General features: G+C 46.0%; 1 long non-coding RNA gene across 1 annotated transcript; it reads left to right on the top strand.

Annotated features, from left to right (window-relative positions):
* The first annotated feature begins 4601 nt into the window (after positions 1-4601).
* Positions 4602-9108, top strand: LOC309375746. The gene is made up of 3 exons (XR_014171023.1): positions 4602-4640; positions 8665-8723; positions 8802-9108. It is a non-coding gene; the product is annotated as an uncharacterized lncRNA (long non-coding RNA).
* The last annotated feature ends 474 nt before the right edge of the window (positions 9109-9582 follow it).

Raw genomic sequence — 9582 nt, 5'->3', positions numbered from 1 at the left:
CACATAATGAAAGCCATGGATTGTTGCACCATTGGTTTAGTGGAGGCTATCCATTGGGTAAGTGCCCACATATAGACAGTCCCAGATTAAAGGGACTCCAAGGATCATCTAGTCTAACCCCCTGCAGTGGAACCCTACTTGAAACCCTGGAGAACCACTACTGAGCTAGAGAGACCCAGTGGTCCGACTCTGTATACGGCAGCTTTCTACATTTCATGTACAGCAAGTTTAGCTATTTGCACAGTTAGTAGCAGCTGGCTGGGATGAACACTAGAAATTATTCAGAAAATGCAGTCTTGGGCCTCTTGAAAAAGGTGCCCTCTGTGTTTCCTGTCTTTCACTGGAGTGCAGCTTCTTCCATATAGGGAAAGATTTGAGTTGAAAAGTTTTCTAAATGAAGTTGATGGTTGCAAAGGGTTGTTCCAGTGAAACAGTGAGCACCCTGATAGTTGTGATCCTCTACAATGTTGTGTAAAACTCCTTCACAGCTCCCAGACATCTCGCTGCCCATGTATGTTTAAAAACATTTGCAGCGAAGTGTCTGAGAGCAGCTGGGGACGGGATCCTGCCAGTATGGGATGTTCTACTTGGTCGGGTCCTGTGCAAAGCAAATGAATCATTGAGGCCCATTGGTCGAGAAATGGGGCGAGGGGGGTGGGTTTTGAGAAAGCAGAAGAACTGTGGTTCTAATTCTGCTCAACTTTTTTGGTGCTCTGTAAAACATGCAAATATCTTCTCCATCTTTATTGGGTACCTATATTTTCAAGTCTCATTCAGGTGTTGTCTTTTACTTTGAACAGAGAGAAGGACCTTGTTTTCAGGCCCTTGTCCCCATCCTTTCTATCTCTGCTCTCACCTCCCAATATCTCCCCACTCAGGCATACAAGGTCACCTTCACCTTTCCTCCTGCCCTTTGCCAGCTTGCAGGATCTTTGGGATCCCTTCTCAACACCCATGGTGTCCTTGACACCACACTTTTGTGTCCCGTCCCCCCACCCCACCCCGCCTACTCTTTTCTCACTCAGCTATGCCAAAGCAACAGAAATATTCTTTCCTTGTTTCTACCTGCCTCCATTTCTCCCCCTTTCCCCTATCTCAGATTCTGAAATTGTGAAACACTCCTTGGGCCAGGTATCTGCCCTCTTATACGTGAACATTGATGGTGTTACATGAATTCATTCATTCACATTCTTGGATGTGTTGGCATTTATTCTGTGACCTAAAAATGCATCGCAAAGTAAACCCAAATCTGCTGCCCCTGTGCATGGCATGGGACTCTCGGTAGCAGAGGGCAAGCTGCCTTTCTGGTAGGCTGTTCGCTGCAATGGCTTCCATTTCTGAATATCGGTGCTTGGGAGAACAAGTGGGGAGAACGCTGTTCGGCTGAGGTCAAGGCGGCGGCTGACGCTCTGCCATCGCTGCAGCATCAATGTCCCGAACGTGTAGTATGTATGTATTTATTTATTTAACATATCCCTGGATTCACTGAAAAAGATCTGGTAACCTTACCCTAAATAGCAAGAGCTCTGTGGGATGGTGAGGATAACACTAGGACCACCACGCTCCTTTCTTGGTGGGATGAAGATTACACTAGGAATGGCCGCCCTCCCTCCTGCTCTATCACCCGATCTGAGATGTCTACAAAGGCAGATTGACTAATCAGGGTGAATCAGCTGCCAGATCGCCTCTCCCTTGGTTACCAGGAAACATGATGGGGGAGGGGAGTAACCACATTGCCGGCTCTTGGTCACCTTTGCAAGAGCAAGAAAAGAAGCAATTCTTTGTCACAGGAAATTGCCCAAGTTCCCCAGGTCTGAAGGGTTAAGAAGAAAATGCCTTTTAGGGGTGACTTACGGGATGGCAAGCTGCCAGGGGGGTTGCTGGGTATTTGAGAGACTCAGAGGCATGAGCCCATGCACATATTTGCATAACATTTTGGGTATGCAAATTTATCCCTAAATATGCCTTTGGCCAGATTCAGATGTCCAATTACAACTGTTCTGTGAGCAAAGGTGGGGGAGGAAAAGGGCCTGGGGGTCAGAAGCCCTGGGAGTCAGATCCAGCCTGGTCCCTCAGAAGGTCTCTGGGAGCTGCTGATGTGCCGGCTCTTGAGTTGGGATTAGGCAGGTTAGCATAACCACCCAAGAAACTCAAATTCTTCAGTGCCTGCTTATGAAGTCGTTTTAGGCTGGATGAGTCCAGTGCTGTCAACTGACTGGCAAACAGGCCCTGCCCCTGTGACAGTGGGTGCCCAGGGCATGCCAATGTCACCATGGACTGTGCGCGTCTCGCTCACGTCACGGGGGTGTGCCAACGTCATGTGCATATGCCCTGCGGTGTGCGTCAGCTGCTGAGTAGAACCTTGAGAGGGCCCAGCCCCCTTCATTGAAAATCTGTGGGTGCCCAGACCCCCACAACCCCACACAGATGGTGCCTAGGTGGCAAGTACTGCCTCTGCAGGGGCTCATGCAAAGGGACTTTTGCCAGGCCTACCGTCTATGATCTTTTCGGACTGGGGATGGCGGGGATTGAACCCAGAGCCTTCAGCAGGCAAAACGTGTTCACTGCCGCTGAGTGGAGAGCAGCAGCTTCAGGGAGGCCAGTGAAGGAGGGGAGCCCTGCAGAGGACCTTAAGGTCCATGAATAATCATAGTTTAGAGGTCCCGGGCCCTAAGGAAGTTAGATTATCCTTCACCAGGGCCAGGGAAGAAGAAGAGTTTGGATTTGATATCCCGCCTTTCACTCCCTTTAAGGAGTCTCAAAGCGGCTAACATTCTCCTTTCCCTTCCTCCCCCACAACAAACACTCTGTGAGTTGAGTGGGGCTGAGAGACTTCAGAGAAGTGTGACTGGCCCATGGTCACTCTGCAGCTGCATGTGGGGGAGCGGGGAATCGAACCCGGTTCACCAGAATACGAGTCCACCACTCTTAACCACTACACCACGCTGGCTCTCACTGGCCTACTCAGTGAAGGCTCCAACCTGGTGGAATGCTCTGTCCCATGGGATCAGGGCCCTGCAGGATTTAACTTCTTTCCGCAGGGCCTGGCTTTCAATTTGAACCTCGCCTGATCTTTTGTTCCCCTTCTTTCCTTCCCCCTCCCCTTTTCGTGAAGATTACATGCTTTGGGATCCCACAGTTAATTCTTCCCTGGTCTCCTCGCTGGCCCAAGTGGGACTAATTTAGCCAGCTAGCCCTGGTGATCACCTAATGTTTATTGGATGGATATTCCCCCTAAATTGATTTTTGATTTTATTGTTATTTACGCTTTATACCGTATTTTATGCTGTTTTTTGTAGCATCAATTAAGTGTTTTAAATTTGTTGTTAGCTGCCTAGAGCCCAGTTTCCTGAACCAGGAAGGGCGGGGTATAAATAAAATTATTATTATTATTATTATTATTCTTATTAGCCTCCTCTTGCGTTGAGTCGTGCTGCCGTTTGGGGTGATAAAATGCCTTGGACACTCTCTGGGGTTAAAACCTGTCCCCCTTTCCCTGGTGCTGAGCTTTTGTCCCTACAACGTCAGCACACAAGCTCCTTGTTCGGAATTATAACCAGACCTCCAGCCTGCAGCAGTAAAACAAGGTGGTGTAAGAGAATCACATTGTCTGTCTGTCTGTTTGTTTGAAGTATTTAAATCCCACCTTTCTCCCAAACTGGGAGTCAAGGTGGCTTAGAACATTTGAAAACAGCATTGTAAAATTCAAAGCAACCAAGTCTGCCTTGATCAGCATCCTTGTTTTCAAAAGGCCTGTCTCAACAGGAGAAGGATAGCAGAGAAGGAGCCAGTCTAACCTCTCTTGGGAGGGAATTCCACAGTACAGGAGAAGCCACAGAAAAGTCTCTCCCATGTCACCATCAACCACGCCTCTGATGCTGATGGGACCAAGAGAAGGTGCTCACCCTTATATGTGATTAAACAAGAACCCCCCCCCCCGACAAGTCAGAAATTTCATTTTAAGGACTTAAGCTGTGGATTTAAGGCTGTGTGGAGATAAACTTTTGAACCAAAGCATGTCTTGAGAAGAGCGTGGAATGTATAAGGGCTTTGGAATGATGCAGTTAAAAGTGGCGTCGCCATATTGGGAAGTTCTGTCAGAGGACTTAAGTCTGAGAGGAGAAATAGAGAAATAGAGCTGTTTTTATATTGTGGATGAAACTCCTCAGTGGGACTTAAGAACGACAGTTCTGTAATTAATGATGGAAAGAGCGCTGTTATCTATGAAGGCGATGATATATGGAAACCATCTTGATTTGAGGATTGGAAGAACGGAAAAATTCACACAGGATTATTATTGGTGTTTATTGGCTTAAGGAGACTATCAGAAGAGATCATAAAGAAAAAAGAGAAAATATATGAACAAGAGGTGATGTGGAAACAGCAAGATAAGACTGGATAGAATTATGAACTTTGTTTGGACTGATTTGGACATTAACGCAGTAGCAAGAAGATGATCAGAATCCCCCTTCGGATCTTGAAATATGGGTCCCCTCAACAAAATTTAAAATTCGGCTTTGTAATTAGGAATTTATGTGATGTGATTTGATTTGATTTGATTTGATTGGCCAGTTAATAAAAATTATTTTTTTTTAAAAAAGAGAGAAGGTGCTCACCCAAAGACTTTAGCACCCAGGCAGGTTTGCATGGAAAGCTCCGGTTTTCCCTACTTCCTAGTTTTGATGGCCTCCCCAGCTATGGCTTTGCCCTCAGGTGAACTCAGCCCTCACCAGCCACAACTGCAGACCAGACAAGGAGGAATGTCAGGGCAGGGGCTTTTCGCTGCTAAGCAAACATGATGCAGAGAAACAAGAGCTCTGAGGAGAGGCACCACACCTTGCCAGAGATACGCACAAACAGTTGTTGCAACACATCCGAGGGTGACTCAGAGACAGTTCTTCAAGAGCCACTTCTGTCCCGCCAGTAGTGGTTGGAGTGCTGGACTAGGACCTGCGAGACCAAGGTTTCAATTCAGAGCCCACTCACTTTGCATCACATCCAAATTAGAACTTCACTTTGGAAAATCCGAAGTTTCATGCCTTCCCATTGGCTATCAGGAGAAATCAACATGCAGACTTTTTTGCCAGAATCTTCAGGCATTGTATTATTATTATTATTATTATTATTATTATTATTATTATTATTATTATTATTATTATTTTCCGCCTTTTCCCAGATTGGGAAGACTCAAGGAATCTTACACAAATTAAGACCACACAGATAAAACACAAAAGCTAAAAACAAATAGAAGATCATTGTTAATAAGTAATTAAACTCTAATAGAATTTAAATAATATAAAAAAATCTATTAAGATATAGATAATAAAACCAGCACAGCACTATTAAAAGCCATTTACTTAAAAAAAACAGTCAGTTCCTTAAAACCTGTTGGAATAAAACAGGCAGAAGGACAGCAATGAGGGAGCCAGTCTAGCTTCTTTAGCCAGGGAGTTCCAGGGTCTGGGAGCAGCTACCAAGAAGGCCCTGTCCTGCATCCCCGCCAATTGAGAAAAGCCCCCTCCTCCGAAGATCCCAGAGTCTAGGCAGGTTCATATGGGAGGATGATGATCCTTCTGGCAGCCTGGGCCAAAGCGGTGCATAACCAGCCTGTTGAGTTATGCCCAGAAACGGATCAATAGCTGGAAGAGCTGTTGTAGCAAGGGAGTCCCTTCTAAGCGGAAGACGCCTGCCATAACTTAGGCAAATAAGTGCAGGATTTTTTGCACAAGCCTTCACATTTGAATCTTTGAAAAGGTCTTTGCAAAAGTAAACTGCCCATACGTCTGTTTGGTTTTGGGTTCTTGGCTTTTTGTTTGTTGGTTTTGTTTTGCAGAATTGAATGGGACACAATGTCTGCATTCCCACGAGCCTCCAATTCACTGACTCAGTTCTGAAGCTTCAGGAATGGCCTTGTTCATTTCAGCCCAGTCTGGAGGGGACTCGCATTGCTTTGCATGTTTCCCAAATCTAGGTCATAGTCCCAATGGTTCTGCATTGTTTTATTGATGTTTAATATGCTGTAAACAGCTCTGAGGTGTGTTTTTTGAAAAATATAAAGCGGTATAGAAATGAAATAATAATAAAAATAATTGCAGCTCCACAACTTTCAGGGTGTCCTGGTGTTTTCTTTTTTAAATATGGCAACCCTACCAAGTCTCTCCAAAGCAGCTCACTGTGCGATCTTGAGTCAGGATTTATCCAGGAAGAGTCTCCAAGCCTAGTTGTAACCATTTGTTTCCAGCCCATAATAAACAGATAAGCCAAAGTATGAAAATATTTCCTCTCTCTCTTGCCCTCTCTCTCTGACAAGTGTAGGAATCTCCACCCTCAGTTTCTGTTTAACAACTCTCTCTCTTTCTCTCTTTCTTTCTTTCTCTTTCCCCTCCCATCACAGGCCTAGGCCAATGGGCCAATAAATCACTTTTGTGTAGACATGGCTGAAAGTGCAAGATGATTGCCCTGTTGCATTAAGGGGAGGCAGCCAGGGTCCGGGTTTACTAAAAAGATGCTCCTGTAGGCTGTCTTCTCTCCTCTTCATTATATAAACTGTTCTATCACCCTTTGCCAAGCTGGTGCCCCCTCCGTCCTGGTAACCATGCTACTTAATTCCATATAGGTGGCAAACTGCTTGCGGTTGCTAACTCCTCCAGCACACATGAAAAAGTAAGGAAGCTCAGCTCTAGCTAATTTGAACGCGTTAAATGATGAGACCTGGCTCAGATTAAATGGATGCAATAAAATGGGTGTGTGGTACTCTTTTTGTAAATCTGCCAAAGAACAAAATACAATCGGGATTACGGAGTTTTCTCAGGATGGTGGAGGGTGTCTATGTCGCCCTTCTGATAGGAAATTATTTGTGGGAGGACGGGACAAAAAGGTGGAGGTCGAGGAGGGGCAGAGGCAGACCCTCAGAGTGTCTCTATTTTTCAGGGACAGTCTTGGATTTACAGAAGCCATCCCGGTTTCTGATTTGATCCCAGAATGTCCTGCTTTTCCTTAGAACACCCCAATTTTCACAGAGAAATGTTGGAGGGTATGGAGTTATCCGACCCCCGAGCCAAGGAGATAAGTAACTACACAACCTTTAGAAGACATCTGAAGGCAGCCCTGGATCAGGAAGGTTTTAAAATGTTTTATTATCTTTTTATATATGTTAGAAGCTGCCCAGAGGGGCTGAGGCAACCCAGTCAGCTGGGGAGGGGTATAAATAACCATTATATTATTATTATTATTATTATTATTATTATTATTATTATTATTATTATTATTTAGGACATCCCTATTTTCATTAGAGAAATGTTGCCGGGTATGCAGTTGGGGGGAGTGAGAAATGTCCCTATTTTAATCTGAGGAATGTCGGAGGGTAGCTGGCATAAATTTAAAATATACCCCGCAATGATCCTGGCGTAAGTCCTAATCCTAAACATGTCTGCCTCCCCCCCATATGAACAGACCCAGACCCTGTGATCATTACCTGAGGCCCTTCTTTGTGTGCCTCCTCTGCAAAAAATCAGAAGGGAGGCAGCATGAGAAAGGGCCTTTACTGCGGTGGCTCCCCACTTCTGGGAAGCTCTGCCTCCTTACATGTCTTTAGGCATGAGGCAAAAACATTCCTCTTCTCCAAGGCCTTTGGCTAATTAAACAGTCTATGGCCTTCTAAAGTGTTTGTGTGGGGTATTGTTTTTGTTTATTACTATTTTATGTATTTTTCTGTTTTTATATTGTAAACTGTCCTGTGATCCTAAGATGAAGGGTGTTGTAGAAATTTAATAAGTAACAAAATGACATAAATAATGTCCTGGAAGGCTTCCTGATGTCCTAAGTCTTCATGTAAAGATCAGCATAGTAGTTTGGTGTTACCATATTCATAACAAACACACATCATTGCTCTAACAAGTAGTGCTAAACCTGTTGGTAGCATGTGCTGGAATACACATGAGTGCTGGACACAAACATGGATTCAGACACGCGCCTTGTAGCAACTCCTATTACCCCCTCAACTGTCCAAATTTACCAGGGGCAGCCCTGTGTTGGGACTCTGTCATATCTCCTTCCCTGTGGTGCTTTTTTATTTTTTAGCATCGAGGGCGGCTACAGGTCACAGGTGGTAGAGTTGTGCCTGGCAGAAGGGGGAATGTGAACCTGGGTGGGGGGACACCGATGCCCACAAGTGTGTTTCTGTTTTCAGACGCGGGGTGTTGGTGGTTAGGCTCCCTCGCATTGCAGAGTAACTTCCATAGTCAAGGACTGAGCCGTCATTCTTAAGACAAATATGTCACCTGCCCAGTAAACAGACCAGCCCTGCTTATTGTTCAAAGGAACAAAAGCAGGCAGGGAACCATCTCGATGCCGTGCCCGAGAAACTGGTTGTCACACAGCTCCTTCCAGGAGGTTCTGCCTTGCCGGCATTCTGTCAGGCTCGCAAGGGACGCAGTGGGGAAGTGTGTGTTTGGCCTGGGGCCACAGGACTGGGGAAAGTGGCTGTTCGCATTGGGATCTGATCTTTGACCTCAGACCTTCAGAGCAGTATAGATTTCTCCTCCACCTGGGATGTGTCAATATTCATAAGGGGAGGGGAGGGAGGGGCGCCACCGGAGCAGCTGGCTGGGCAGGTTGTCATCCGGAGCAAGATCCCATTTATCTTTCTTTCTTTCTTTTTTGAAGGAAGAACCCAGAGGCTGCTGAGCCAGCAGTGACTCACAGAGGTGTTTCCTCTCCAAAGGGTAATGATACATAAATAGGGTTTGAGTTTCCTGCTTTTATTTATTTGCAAGTCCTCTGACCAACTTCTCTCTAACCAGATCGGCTCATTGGTGACGTGGAGGCAAAGGTGGCATTCCTGGATTGGCAGTGCCCGCTCTGGAGGGGCGGTGACTGAGGCAGAAAGGCAATGGGGCTGTAGGCAAGAGAGGCTGTCGCAGAACGGCAGTGTTCAGGCCAAAAAGTCTGCTGCCAAGGCTGGCCAGTCAGGAAGCCTAGAAGCAGGCTGGCAAGGCTCCCTCGTGGTTTGGCCCCAGCCTTTAATATGTGGCAGTAAAGTGTGTGTCTGAACATAGAGATTTCTCCCATCTCTCTCCCTCTCTCTCTAATAGCATTTATATCCCATCTTTTCCTCCAAGAAGCTCCAGGTGGCATGCATGGGTCTCCCCCTCCTCATTCAAGCCCCACAACAACGCAGAGGCAGGCTGTGCTTGGCCCAAGCTCACACCCAGCAAACTTCATGGCCAAATGGGGATTGGGACCCCTGTCTGCTGGATCCTGGTCCAGCACTCTAACCACTACACCACTCTGGCCAAGAGCCATGGTCCAGCCCAAATTGGCCTAATCTTTGGTACCAGTATCACATGTCCTTATTGCGTGTTGCTTCACAATGGGACAGTGACTGTTATAGTTCCCCCTGCTAAGAAATACAAATATTATCATTGTTACCTGCTACCCCAATCTCAAAGTAAGGAGAAACTCTGGACCTTTTCGGGCACTTACTCAGATTTGGTTTGATTGGAATGGAGGTATAGAATGCAGTCGTACCTTGGAAGTCAAATGGAATCTGTTGTGGAAGTCTGTTCGACTTCCAAAATGTTC

The sequence above is a fragment of the Podarcis melisellensis genome, assembly GCF_964234715.1.
Source record: "Podarcis melisellensis genome assembly, chromosome: 8".
Classification (NCBI taxonomy): domain Eukaryota; kingdom Metazoa; phylum Chordata; class Lepidosauria; order Squamata; family Lacertidae; genus Podarcis; species Podarcis melisellensis.
The sequence above is the reverse complement of the archived record's forward strand: the minus strand, read 5'-3'. Positions and strand labels throughout refer to the sequence as shown.